Source organism: Marmota marmota, unplaced genomic scaffold (assembly GCF_001458135.2).
Source record: "Marmota marmota marmota unplaced genomic scaffold, marMar, whole genome shotgun sequence".
In the NCBI taxonomy this organism is placed as follows: Eukaryota; Metazoa; Chordata; class Mammalia; order Rodentia; family Sciuridae; genus Marmota; species Marmota marmota.
Genome location: NW_026000141.1, coordinates 413,345 through 427,911, shown reverse-complemented (window position 1 = coordinate 427,911; position 14,567 = coordinate 413,345). Strand labels below are relative to the sequence as shown.

General features: G+C 37.8%; 1 protein-coding gene, 1 long non-coding RNA gene and 1 gene segment (V, D, J or C); all 3 read right to left on the bottom strand.

Moving 5' to 3' along the window:
* Positions 1 to 14,567, bottom strand: part of LOC107159025 (immunoglobulin lambda-1 light chain-like) — a 738,922-nt gene that overhangs the window by 344,581 nt on the left and 379,774 nt on the right. The window lies entirely within an intron of this gene.
* The window catches only part of LOC107159024, a 587,419-nt gene that overhangs the window by 338,954 nt on the left and 233,898 nt on the right, over positions 1 to 14,567 (bottom strand).
* On the bottom strand, positions 794 to 4,161 carry LOC125611331. Its single transcript, XR_007341486.1, has 3 exons — positions 3,660 to 4,161; positions 3,165 to 3,319; positions 794 to 2,270 (listed from the first exon to the last, which is right to left on the bottom strand). It is a non-coding gene; the product is annotated as an uncharacterized LOC125611331 (long non-coding RNA).

Below are 14,567 nucleotides of genomic sequence, written 5' to 3'. Positions count from 1 at the left end.
AGCCATCACTGAACTGCTTGCAGAACTTGCCTGGACTATGTATCACTTATATGCATTGTGAACTCAATGTATGCATTGTGAACTATATGTTGGTACAGCGACTTGTGTGTATTTTTGCTGATGGTGTCATTGGTGGTACAATTTTTCCAAAAGGAGCTGTCAATTGGCTTGGTGTATCTTCCTCCCTTCTGCTTGTCATGGTCGTTCAGCTAAACAAAGACCTATCCACAGGTGTGGCTGTATGCTGGACCGGTAGTCAATGACAGGTAAGATCCAATTGCAATGGTACCAACCTAAGACAGGAGGCTTGAGGTCAGCTCATCCGATAACGGGTAAGGACCATATGTACTATTGGACAACCTAAGGCAGGCACGGTCCCTAAGCCACATGTTTATTGTTTAAACAGAGAGGGGGAGATGTTGAGAGCCACAGCCAAAGGGACCCCAGCAAACTTCCAGCTTCCAGCAAACTTCCAGCTGCCAGCTGATGATTGGCTCACAGTGGCCCCAGCAAACTTCTAGCTGCCAACTGATTGGCTCCTTTGTGGTGATCCTCATTGGGCTGTTTCCCTTCCCTTTCAGACCACGGAGCTGCTCATTGGGGGACTTTTTTTGGCTCTGCCCACGCAACCCAGCCAATCAGCCTCAAGAGCAGGAGGAGTGGGGGAGGTTGATAGGCTTGTGGAAAGCCAGTGGTGGCAGTTGGGCTCTGAAGGTTTTTTCCTGAGGAACTGTGTGGTTTGGTGTGTGTGTTCTAAAAATAAAGTTCATTTCTTTTGACAAGTGGCTCCTGAATTGTGCCCAGCCATACTGCGGCATAGACCTAGGGAAAATATTTACAACACATTTGCTAAAAATGGGGTTAAGTTTCTATAGACAGTATAAGTAGATAAAAGCAACTGAGTAAAAAAGTAGGTAACATTATGCCTTCTTAATTTACAGGAGGAATAAACTAAGTCAAAAATAAGAAAGGATAAAAATTTCACCAATAATCAAAGAAATAATAAAACAACACATTCCATTTATTCTCAACACATGGGTAAAGTATAGAAATATCAACAATATCACATTATTGTCAAGGAGGTGGGAAAGAGGGCACTGTCACTGTAGTGAGTATAAATTGGAACACCTTTTAGAAGTAGTTTGGAACTACCTACAAAATTTCAAGAATTCTGCTGATCCAGAATTTCCACTTTTAGACATTCAATCTTTAGAGATTCAAAAGTATATTATGCTCACTCCCCACCCCAGATTCAATGCATGATCACATGCATATTTTCTAGTGGAAACAATCTAAATGATTGTTAAAAGGAGAATGATTACAAAATTCTGTTACATCTACACTTTCCCTATATAGCTATTTTGAGGATACCATAGATTCATATGGACTAATCTAGAAAATTCAATAATAAAGTGCTTAAAAAGCTAATTGCAGGGTAATACACAGAGTATGACTTTATTTTCAAAATGTAAAATCTCAAAACCAATTGTGTGTGTGTGTGTGTTTTCAAGGATGCACATAAAATGAAAGAGTCAAACCATACAGAACAACATGACAGTGGCCATGGAAAGAATGGGTTTTTAGGGAAAGATGGTAGGAGGGAAAAATGTAAGAGAAAATGTTTTCTACTTACTTTATATACTTATGTATATAATATATTTTGTACCTTTCTCTCTTTTCTTTTTTTTTCACTGAAAGAACTTACCTATTTACAAAAAGTGTTACTATTTTATTAGAATTATTTTGGAAGACAAAAATGAAATATTTCTTCTTGTGAAAATTTTCCTAGAGTCAGAAAACTTATAAAACTAAAATTGAAATGAAGTAAAACCGTACAAGCAAGAGACATAATATTGAAAATTTTAAAAAACAAAATAAAAAATAAACTTCTTTAAATTTTGAAAAGAGGCATTTGAAAAGGCATACACATATTAAGATCATCATTGGTAACATTCTGTAAATTATCTTTTTAAAAATGAATTTTCTCATTATTAGAGATGCTTCAGAAATAGTTTTGATGAAGTTGATGCTTTTTTCACACCAATAATCAAATAACTTTATTAAGCATAAACTTGTTGCTGGATTCCATCTTTCAGAAATCTAATTTTGAGGGTTTGTGTAAGATGCTTTATGATGGATGTGCCGTACTGCTTTGTCTCACTCTTTCTCATGGATATTTAGGATAGTTCCAATTTTCTCCCATTGTTAATAACATTGAGCTAGATAGATGGCCTTGTTTGTAAAATCTTTGGTTGTGGCTTTAATTCCCCCTGAGGATAAATTTCAAGCAGTGGAATTACACACTTTAGATAAACCCATTTTCTTTCATGACTTGCTTCATATTACTGAATTTGTTATACATTGAAGCCCTTACAAACAGTCTGTGAAAGAACCCATTCCTCCCAGGTATTATTGCTCTAAATTCATTTGTCAATTTCATAGCAATTTTGGCATATGGACCAGCACATTCTCTCCATCCCCAGGAGCAGGCTGTGGTCCCAGTTCAACACCACCCAGACCCCTCACTGCTGCTGCCCCATCTATGTCTTCTGTCTCTGTACTTAGACTCAAATCTGGCCTCACACCAGCCTCCAAACCCTTTCATTTTTTCCAAAACACAAATTTGACACTGACATTATTCTACTTAAATCCTCCAAAGACTGCATCCGGACTGCAGAACCAATCCGGGATACCAGACCTAGGTGTTCTACCTACTTTGGCCCAACAGCTTCCTGCGTCCCTGGGTGCCCACCCACCTCCCCTCTCCATGGAACACTGGTACCTCTGCTTATCTACCTCATCACTAGCTAGCACCCATTAATCTGTGAGACCAGCTTGGGCATCAACCCATAGAGGAAGCACCACTTCTCTAGATCTATTGCTCCTAGAAAGGATCAAGAGTCTGTCCCCCATGACTAGATATGTCCCTTGGCTCAGGCCAGCTCTGTTTTCTCCAGGCCTGGTACCCAGGAAATGTTTATGAAAAAGATAGTAAGTGAATATCTTTGGGGGAGAACAAGCCAAACCCTCACTTCATTATCAGAGGAGGGCTTTGCAGAACACTCCTTCTCTTAGACCATCATAGGACAGAGCTGGGGAAGTAGCTCAGTGGTAGAGAGGGGCTTCTCATGGGCCAAACACTGGGTTCACACCCCATCACTTACCTTTGTGTCACAAAATGCAAGACATGATCATACATCTACATGTCTGGGGCAGAGGCAACCTCAGGATGCAGCCCTGGTTGAGGATCCTTGGCTGAGAGTCTGATGACGGGATCCCTGCTTCCCATCTTCAGTAGCTCAGCCAAACCATAAGGATGCTGACATAACAGCACAACCAAGAGAAAAGGGGGAGAAGGAGAAGTGGAAAGCCTGAATCCTGTGCAAATGGAAGACACTACCAATGGACTAAGGGGAGTGAGGGAGTCACTATCCTTGGGGCAAAAAGCTGGAGGAACCGAGATAAGTAATACTTCAATACAACGTTGACAATTAATTCAAACAAACCCACAAAGGATAAAAAAAAAAAATCAGTACTTTAGGCCAGTCTCTCAGGCTGACCCTTCTTTCTCATCCCTTTTGCCACCTCTGCTGCCCTCTTTCTCTACCAACCATTCCCAGCTTCAGCTGAGACTCCCACATCCCTACAAGACTTCTTACCTGCTCCAAAGGCTCTTCGGGTTGGACAGAGTGCTTCATGGTCAGGCTCCTGTGCCTAAAGTCCACTCCCAGTTGAGGCCTCTACCATGGGAATCTACTGCCAAGTCTAGCAGCAGCAGGAGGGTCCAGTAGCCTGTGACCTACACTGGGCTTAATCTGCTTTCAGGGTCAGAGGCACCTCTATGGCATGGGGTCCACAGAAGGAATAACACTGATTCTCTTGATGCCAGTGGCTGCTCCAGTATACACAGGTCCATGTGGTACCTGGCCTACTTTTTCTTATCTTAGGTGCAGGGTCTCTGTTCTACTGTCTTGATCCACTTTGAGTTAGTTTTTTTGCAGGGTGAGAGATAGAGTTTTAATTTCATTTGCTACATATGAATTTCCAGTTTTCCCAGTATCATTTGGTGAAGAGGCTATCTTTTTTACAATCTATGTTTTTGGTGCCTTAGTCTAATATGAGATAGTCATATTTATGTGGTGTTTTCTATTTTGTACCATTGTCTACATGTGTACTTTGGTATTATTACCATGCTATCTTTGTTACTATGGCTCTGTAGTAAAGTTTAAGGTCTGGTATTGTGATGCCTCCTGATTCACTCTTCTTGTAGAGGATTGCTTTGACTATTCTTGGCCTCTTATTTTTCCAAATTAAGTTTGTGGTTTCTTTTTCTAGTTCTATGGATAATGTCATTGGAGTTTTAAAAAGAATTGCATTACATCTGTATAAAACAGTTTTTGTAGTATGGCAATTTTGACTATATTAATTCTGTTTACCCAAGAGCATGAGATCTTTCCAGCTTCTAAAATCTTCTCCAGTTTTTTCTTTAGTGTTCTGTAGTTTTCATTATAGAGGTCTTTCACCTCTTTTGTTAGATTGATTCCCAATTTTTTTTGAGGCTATTGTGAATGGAATAGTTTTCCTACTTTTTCTTGCAGTGGATTCATCACTTATTTATAGAAATGCATTTGATTCATGGGGTAGTGATTTTATCTCCTCCTACTTTGTGGAACTCATTTATTAGTTCTAGTAGGTTTCTGTGGGGATTTTTTGGATCTTCTACATATAGAAGCATATTGCCAGCAAATAGTCATAGTTTGAGTTCTTTTTTCCCTATGTGTATCCCTTTAATTTCTTTCATCTGATTGCTCTGGGTTTTAAGGATTATGTTGGATAGAAGTGGTGGAAGAGGACATCCCTGTCTTGTTCCAGTTTTTAGAGGAAATGCTTCCAGTTTTTCTCAGTTAGAATGACGTTTGCATTGGGCTTAGCATAGATAGCCTTTACAATGTGGAGTTATTTCATATTTTGTTAGTTTGGACCTCATCATGGGCATCTTCAATCACGTGTTCTTGTGGCATGAGATGACAGAGTCAGATGATAAGCAAAAGAACCAATTCATCAGCAGGAGTCATGGAAGAAAAAGATGAATTCAAATGACTGAATTAAATAATACTAAATAGAAAATAGTTTTGTTTTCAAATTTCAAATATGGGGGATGTAATCTTGAAATTCTCCCACCCTGAAAATCTCTCCCCTATTACATGATAATACTTTGAATATATTTCATTCTGAATCTAAAAGAAGTTTTTAATTTTTCTATCTACATATGTCTGGAGATTCAGAAAGGGTGGGAAATGTGGAGGGATGGCATTTCAAACCAGGAAGGGAACCTCTTGATTCTCAAAATTGTAGCTATGCCTCCTTTCACAATAGATTATTATAATCAATTAACTTATTTGGGGAGAATAATATTTTTTTGGGATTTAACTTATTTTCATAAACAGAATATTAATATGTGGGCCTAGGTTTCAGTATTTGAAGCAACACACAGATTGTTCAACAACACACTTGGACATGTAAAATATGCTTATTTAGAGAACAGCAGTACCATATAATGTGACATGTGCTGTGCTCACAATGAAAATTCTATAATGGTAATTTGGGATGCACATTTTACCTTCCATGTCAACTGTCAGTTGCTGTGGTGAGTGAGTTGGTGTTAAAGTTGGAGAAGTATAGGGAATTTTTGAAATGCTAGTCAGTCATGGGAAATCTAAAGTGCTGCGGTGAAGGTATGTTGACAATGATATTTTCAAGACTGTATGTTCAAAGGGATCAAATAACATTTACTAAATACATTTTACTATTGATTTTTTTAATTTCCCACACTGAATCTTCTCTGCTGAGATTTAAATATTTTGTGATTTTGTTTTATCACTCAATTTATATATTTGCTTGTCCTATTGACCTGGTTACCAAAACTATTTTTCTAAATTTAGTAAAATGGACATTTCCTAATGCCAGCATCATGTGTACTCTTGAAGCAAATAAACAAAAAGGGGGACAACATCCACCTTGCTTTCATGAGATCAAGAAATAAAGTGAAAGAGAGTATATGGATGCTAAGAATGGCAATATATATCCCATGAAAGGGCAACTAGAGGCCAAACTCATCTGAATGTATATTAACATCTAAAAATAATATTAGAGAAGTCTAAATCAAGACATTAGTATGAAGAAAAAAGGACTGAGATTTTTGGGAAAGTTTCCAAGTGGTTGATGTCTACAAAATCCCTGGTGTGTGGGGGCTCCTGGGAAGGAGGCAGGAAGGACAGTGCCATGAGGTCAGTGGAGTGGACATCTGAGAACAGAAAAAATGAAGGCTTTGGTGCTCTTCATGGAGAATTCATTGGTGGAGGTTCACAGGTTGTAGTTATTGGTGGGTTCATGTGAGGCAGATAGTCTTTGGCTCCTGGCTCTGCAGGGTCTAGATAGAGGCATCTAAGGCCAGGAGCAAGAAGATGCCTGATCAGAGTTGGTGTACCTGCAGCAATGATGTTTTCAGCCAGACCTTTGTCTGGCTGCTCAGATGATGGCTCAGAATATTAGTATGCAGACATGGGGTCAGGACAATTTCCGACACTGAAACACCAAAGCATCAGCCAGGGTATCTGTTTCCCCAAATTAATTCACATTAACAGGCCACCCCAGGTGGGAAAAGCAGAAGGAAACTTCATTCTTGGCACAGCCATCAAGTGGCAGTTGGTTTAGAATGTCCCAATTTCTAAAACAGTTTCTGAGCCCTACAGAGCTCTGATGATTTGGGTGGTCAACTGCTCATCAGGAAGTCTCATTGTGAGGCAGCAAGCAGTGAGACGATCCTGGGGGATGATGCCACAAGTGTGGACTCTACCATTGACTTTCAGATAAACTTCATTTGCATGAAATCATCATATTTTTAGTCAGTAACTGTAATGAAGAGGCAGGAGCCTGGGTTATAACATGAACATTTTTCTTGGATCAGTCAATCCTCTGGGACTAAGGCCTCTTACCAAGGAGGCCTGAGAGGAGAAGCATTTAAGAAAGACTAAGAAGAGTTCTGGGTTCCTAGTTCCAGGGTGTCCACTAGAGGACTCAAGGGCTCAGGGATCTCTGGTCCCAGGTAAATAACTACAATCCTGTCCCACATCCACCACTCATCACTGTTGTGAATCTGGGCAAGTCACATAAAATCTCCAAATTTCAAACACCTAAACTCAAAATTGTGGTTGACAGACTCTGATCCACCCATATCTTCATGCTGATATGGAGTTACAGGGGGTCATAAATATTCTCCATGAGCTTTACAAACATCCATCTATGTAAAGAATGAAGAATAGACTTTCTTCACCCACTGCCCTGGAGGATGACATCTGTTTGACACCTCTCTGTTCAAACACTGTCAAAGATTGAGCTTATTCTTCCACACATTTAATGAAGCATCCTATTTAATGATATGGCTCTTTAGCACATACATGACACATCAGTCTTCTTAAGACTGTCTGTATGTGATCACTGTCAGCCTTATAACATTACATGGATCAGATGAACACTTTTGCATCTTCCAACAAGCAATTGAGGCACAGAGGGGTTTATTTAACTCTCACAGGTAGGTAACATTCAGGTAGGATTTCAACATAAGCCACATGACCAACCACAGCCTCTGCTTGTGGTCACTGTTCTCACTACCGTTCTGTGATTTCACCTTAGTAAATGTGTTTACACACACAACATTTTGTGGGCTTTTAAACTTCATCACATTGCAGTGTCATCCTAAAGCCCAATCTGACTCAGGGGCTTTGCTGTCCTAATGGTGAAAAATGAGTTCAACACTGTGAATTCTAATAACATTCAAATCCCTCTCTCTAAAATTTATTGAAACATAGAGTGTGTTATTTTCAACTCTGGTCACAGACTGCAAAAAAGTACACCAGAACTTTTTTTTTCCCTAATATTCAATTGTAACATTCTCTCCCCTGCTCTGGTAACTAATATTCTACTCTTGGGTTTTATAAGATCAATTTTTCACTTCCAATAAACAGCTCTCAATATTATGCAGCATTTGTCCTTCTGTGCCTGACCTATTTCAGTCAACTAATGATCATTCTTGTTGTTTAAAATGAAAGAATTCTCATCAGGGAAAAAAAAAACTACAACAAATATCTAAGTTCATGGGCATGCTATTATTGTATTATGAATACTTAAATTAAAAGGCTCAAATTGTACTCCCAGATATTTACAATTATCTCTTGTCAATTAAAGTTTTTTGAACTGTTATTTGAATTATTATTGATAACTCTGTTTTCTTGCTAGCACAGTCAACAACTGTTTTATCACATTTTCCAGGTTCTTGCCTCCCATGTAAGCATTGTAAGAAGTCAAAACATCCAGAAGACTTCTGCAGGCCTTGGGCCAAATGAGTCCACCTGTTGCCAACAAACAGTGTTTACCCCAAAGAAAAGTCAGACAAAGTGCTGTGGAAATCCAGTCATTGTGTCCATTCTTCAATAATTATTCTAATATATTCAGAGTTCCAATTCTTCTTTTGTTTGGTGTGTACAAGTTTATATGCTTTGAGCCATTCACCAGTGCTATAGCTCCAGAAGTGAAGATCTAGTTACTATTGAATTTTGGGCACTTCATCCATTCAACTGTTGATGGACATCTGGGTTGATCTTACAATGTATTTACTATGAATTTACCTGCTGAAAACATGTAAGTGATTGTATCACCATAGTATTCTGATTTGTAGTTCTTTTGAAAAAGTAGAGAGGAATGTAATAGCTGAGTCATATGGGTTTCACTGGTGGGTTTTTCAGGAATCTCCATATTGCTTTCCAGAGTTGTCATAATAATTTGCAGTCCCACCAACAATGGATCAGTGTACCATTATCTCCCATTAACATATATGTTGGTGCCCTTGTCAGGTATCAGGTGGCACTAAGTATCAAGTGGGTTGTCTCTATGTGGTATATTCTATTCTACTGATATTCATATCTATTTTGAGGCCAATACAATACAGTTTTTGCTACTCATTTCTGTAGTAAAATTTGAGATTGAGTATTGTGATGGCTTCTACAACACTTTTTCTTGCTCAGAATTTCTTTGGCAAATTATTATTACTATTATCCCAAATAAATTTCAGGGCTGGTTTTTCAATACTGTAAGAAACATCATTTGTATTTTGAAGGGAATTGTATTGAATGCATTCAATCTGAATTTTGCTGTTGGTAGCATGGCCATTTTGACAATATTAATTCTGCCTATCCAAGAACATGGAAAGTAGGTCTCTGCATCTTCTGAGTTCTTAGATTTCTTTTTCAGTGTTCTACGGTTTTCATTCTCGAGTTATTTCACCACCTTGGTTAGATTAATCCCCAGGTGTTTTTTCAGATTATTGTGAAAGTGACGGTTTTCTTGAATTCTTTTTTCAGCTGAATCACTGTATAATAATGCTATAGATTTATGAGTGTTGATCTTTTATCCTACTAGGTTGCTAAATTTATCAGGTCTAGAATTTTTTTGGTGACAATTTTTGAGTCTTCTAAATACAAAATCTTATCACCAAGTAACAAGGGAGAATTTGGCTTCTTATTTTTCTATTTGTATCCTTTTAAATTTCTACTTTTGCCTGATTGTTCTGACTTTGCTTTTGAAAACTGTATTAAATAGAAGTGGTAAAAGTCAACATTCATGTCTTGCTCCTGAAATTTGAGGAAAACCTTTAATTTTTATCAGTTTAGTGTGATGTTAGCTTCACATTTCTCATATATAGCTTTTATAATATTGAGGTTAGGCTCCTTCTCTGCCATGTTTCTGCATTATTTTTGAAATTATTGTTTTATCTATTGCATCAAGACCTTTTTCTGCATGTATAAGATGACTTTATGAATCTTGTTCTTAATTCCAACTGTATGGTATGTTAGCTTCTTTTTTAACTGCTTAGATCAAAGGCCCTGAAAAGAAAAATTAGAGAAAAAAACATTTATTAGGGTGCTCATGGTTTCCAAGGTGTCAGTCCCTTAACAGCATGTGCCTTTTTGTAGGAACTTGAGGTGAGGTAGAACATCATGGTGGAATAGTGTGGTAGATGAAAGTGGCTCAGAAAATGTTCAGAAAGCAGAAAGAGATACTCCACTCTCTAGAGACAAAATATAAAATCATAATTCATGCCCACAATGACCCACCTCCTTAAGCCATACCCTATCTGCCTCAGTTAATCCCTTTCTGGGGATTAATTCAATGACTGGGTTAAGGCTCTCAGAACCCAAACATTTCACTTCACACCATTCGTGCATTGTCTCATACAAGATCTTTTGAGGAACTCTCATATGTGAACCATAACAAGTAATGATTACTTTTATCAATTTGCAGAGATTGAACCAAATTTGTACCCCTATGATGAAGCCCACTTGATTGTGGTGAATGATCTACTTAAACAAGGTTTTCAATGCAGTTTACTAATGTTTTATTAAAGATTTTTACATCTATGTTCAACAGGTATATTGCTGTGTGTGGTATTTATTCCTAGATGCATCTTTTACAGTTTTGATATGAGGGTTATACTGGCTTCCTAAACTTAAATAGGAGTGTTCTTTCTCATTCAATTTTATAGAATAATTTGAGAAAGACTGGTGTTCCTTGTTTTGTAAAAGTCTGGTAAAACTTAGCTGGAAATCCATCCATGTCTTGGCTTTTCTTTGTTGGAAGGCTTTTCATTGCTGTTTCAATGTCATTACTTGATAGATATTGGTCTATCAAGGTGGTCTCTATCTTCCTGGTTCAATATATGCTGGTCATGTGTGTTCCAAGATTTGTTAATGTCTTCTAGATTTTCCAGCTTATTGGTATATAAATTATCAAAATAATTTCCACTGATCCTTTGGTTTTCAAAAGTGTAAGTGGTAATAAGTCATTTTTTCATTTTTAATTATGTTGATTGATATCGTCCCTCTCATTCTTTTCTTAGTTTGGTTAATGGTTTATCAAATTCATTGATGTTTTAGAACAACCAACTCTTTATTGCACTGATCCTGTGTACTATCATTCTTAATACATTAATTTTGACATTCATTATCCCATGTTTACTAAGCCATCAACTGCATTAATAATCAGAACAACATGGATAAGGTATGAATTAGAAAAATCATATAATTCTACACTTTATTCAAATTGTAGTTCCTGTGTAAAGAGAAAATAGGGTGGAGAAGATGTCAGAGAATTTTATCTACCACTAAAAGTTATCATAAAGTTATACTGTTAGCAGAAAAAAAGAGAAAAAGAGAAACAAGACATAGAAAAATGAAAAGCAATATAAAACAAACCTGAAAAATACTAATACAAAATTCTAACCCTTTAAAGATAGACAAAGGAAAAACTACACTTTTTAAAGTGAAACAAATGAGAAAATGTAAACAAATAAGTATATATGTACATGAATCATTCAGTAAATACACACATACAAAAACAAAACAAAACAAAACAAAAATTCCACACACAATTACAGGAACTAAAGAAGTGATTCTTAATGAAAAATTAAGGAATTATTTTAAGAGAGGTGGTCAAAATATTCAATGAGAATATGTGTTCCCTGTCTGTGCTCAGCTGCCTTTCTTTCCTTTTCATCTTGAGTTATGTAGGAGTAAGGGCCAACAGTTGTTAAAACTTTCTTTTTGTGTTGCTCACCAAGTTTGCCAGTTGGAGTTCAGATATTCTCAGTTTCACTTCTTAGCAGAGTATGAGGTAGGATGGGCTGGGAGGTACAGTGTGCTGGAGTTTTGCCTACACAGACCAATTTGGTGCAGTCCTAGGGAGGCTCACTGCAGAAGACTTTGAGGAGTTCCTATAGGTGGAGTTCCATAGGTGGGGCTTAAGTCCAATCAGGCCCCAGTTTGTATTGATTGCTTTGAAGAGATTATATCAGTGCACTCTTAGGGTCCAGCATTTGCAAATCTCTTCTGGGAGAAAATGTATTTCACAAATCTCCCCTCAGATTCCTCTTGTGGGGTAGGGGAGCTAATTCTTCACTTTCTCTGTGGAATGGCCTTTCCATGTTCCCTGGACTGATTATCTGGGCATGTATTCACATAGCCCATTTTTACACAGGCTCTTTCAATTTCTCAACCCACTTCAGCTGATCCCAGGAAGCACCAGACTCAAAGTGGGAAGGGACCAGAGCATTCCTCCACATATCTAACTTGAGTTCCCCCAGTTAGAATGCTTTTTATGCCTTTTGCTCTAGCTCAGCTAGGCAAAGCCTTGGTCCAGTGGCAGGTGTCTGTCAGGACCATGGATGCATACCTGCTCAGATCTCCCAGTTCCTGCAGTGTCTACATAAGCTTGATTGTGTCAAGGTGGCTCCTGCCTTGCTCTCTGGGGACAGTGGGAATCATGGAGCACCCTTCTTACACCAGTGGGAATCACGGAACACCCTTTTACACCAGTGTACAATGCAATGAAGCCTCTTCATTGGCCAAGTGAAGGCTGCCTCTCTGATCTTAGGATTTTCACACTAAATCTATTTTGTTTTTGTGCATTTTCCCTCCCTCTGTGATCTAGCAGTAGCACTATTGCTGCCACTTCTGCTGTTACTGCCACCACCAGCTTGGATCCAATGTACTCTGTTTTTTTTTTTTTGTTGTTGTTGTTGTTGTTTGTTTAATGTACCCAAGTTTCTGATTCTCTAAAACTCCCTGACTGTCCAGTATTGAGTGTTTGTGAAATCTCTCTTTCATCCACCAAAGTGAAGCAGTATTCTGCTGTTTGCATCACAGGTTGTGGAGGTAGAATAAAGAAAGGCTGTCTCTAACTTGAATTTTGCTTCTGTCTTCCAATGTATTATTTCTCTTACTTAACTTTCTGACTTTCCAGGAGTATTTGATTTCTTTTTATGGTTCACTATAAAGTTTTGGTGAGTTCCTTTAGTTTGCCACCTTACTGAGAAGCAGTCTTTTTGCCTTGTAAGTCTGGTACTGAGAAACTGCCAGGTGTGCATCCTTCCTCCAATCTGCCAACTTCTCTTCTCATGACAGCAAATTTTGCACAATTTCTCTTCTTTTCAAGATGCCAAGATATGTTTTAGGGCCAAAATATAATCTTGTCTTGATTAATACCTCATGTGACCTTGAAAACAAATTTGATTCGCTCATTGTTGCATGATGTATTCGTACAAATGTTAATTAGATCTATGTGATTGATAGTGTTTTGATAGTTTCCTAGGGTTGCCAAGTCCAAGTACCAGCTTTTTTGAGTTGAAGTAATGCAAATAGACTGTCTCTGAACTCTATACCCTAGAAATCCCATACTGACCTGTAAGCAGGACCATGTACTTTCCGAAAACTTTAGGAAAGAATTTTTTTCCCATTCTTAATTTGTAGTGGTTTGGTGGCCATCCTTGTGTTGCTTGGTTTTCAACTGCAGCACTTCACTCTCTGTTTCCAATATCACATATCATTTGCCCCTCAGGAATATGCCCCCTCTTCTTATAACAGATGTCATAATTGGAGAATGGGTCTACCCTACTCCAAAAGGATATCTTTAACTAATAAGATTACAATGACTCTCTTTTTTCAAACCCAGTAAAATTTTGAAGTACTGGTGTTAGGACTTAAACATGTATTTGGATGGAAGTAATTTGACCTCTAACAGAGATAATCCTTTCAATAGTATATTTTTTTCTTTTCTTCCTGGAGGATCTGTCAAGTGATTTTAAAAAATGCTGAAATCTTCTACTGTAACAGTGGAATATTTCCTTTCTCATTGTGATTCCTTCCATTTATTCTATGTTTTTAATTTTTTTTCCTGCTATGCTCCTTCTCCTTCCATTCAGAAACAATCATGTTCCAGGAGCAACTGAGCCTGTGTGTGTTAAACAACCATCTCCATAGACCCATGTACACAGCTAGGAAGCCCCCTAAGTAATTCTTCAGCAAACCAATGTACTGACAGTTACACTATATTCTGCTAGATTGTAATCATGGAGGTGGCATCAATTGACTTAGGAAAAGAAAAAGCACAATCTATTGCTGAGGTAATTGACTCTGCTTTGTCTATGATATAAGGTTGTTTTCTTTCTTTTATTTCAAATTTAGGCATGGAAATATGACAATATTCATTATAGATGACTTATACAATTGCTTTGGGGTGGAATTACAACTAAACTTCTATTATCACTAATTCAAGATGATACTAATGTAGGACAGCAACCAATGTCAAATGATTGTAATGAGCATTTTCCTCAGTGGCACTTTTTCTTGGTAGAAAACATATTTTGTGCATGCCATCAAATTGTACCTGAGAAATCCTTTGAGAAAAGCTCATGTCTTTTCACAAGTGCCATCTCTGTCTTACTTTGTGACCTTTGCCTCAAGTGCTATTTCCCATCAAGTTATCTAATGTCACCACAACAAACAGCAGACTTGTGCAAACAAGACTCAGCATGATCTCATGCTCACACCGTCTTCCTTTCTATAATTACAGATGGACTCTGCAGAAAATGACATGCCTAACATGCTGAAGAAAAACCTCTGTAGTGAGATAGAAATAGGATGAAAGCCTGACCTATGTAAAAAGTTATCCTAGATTCA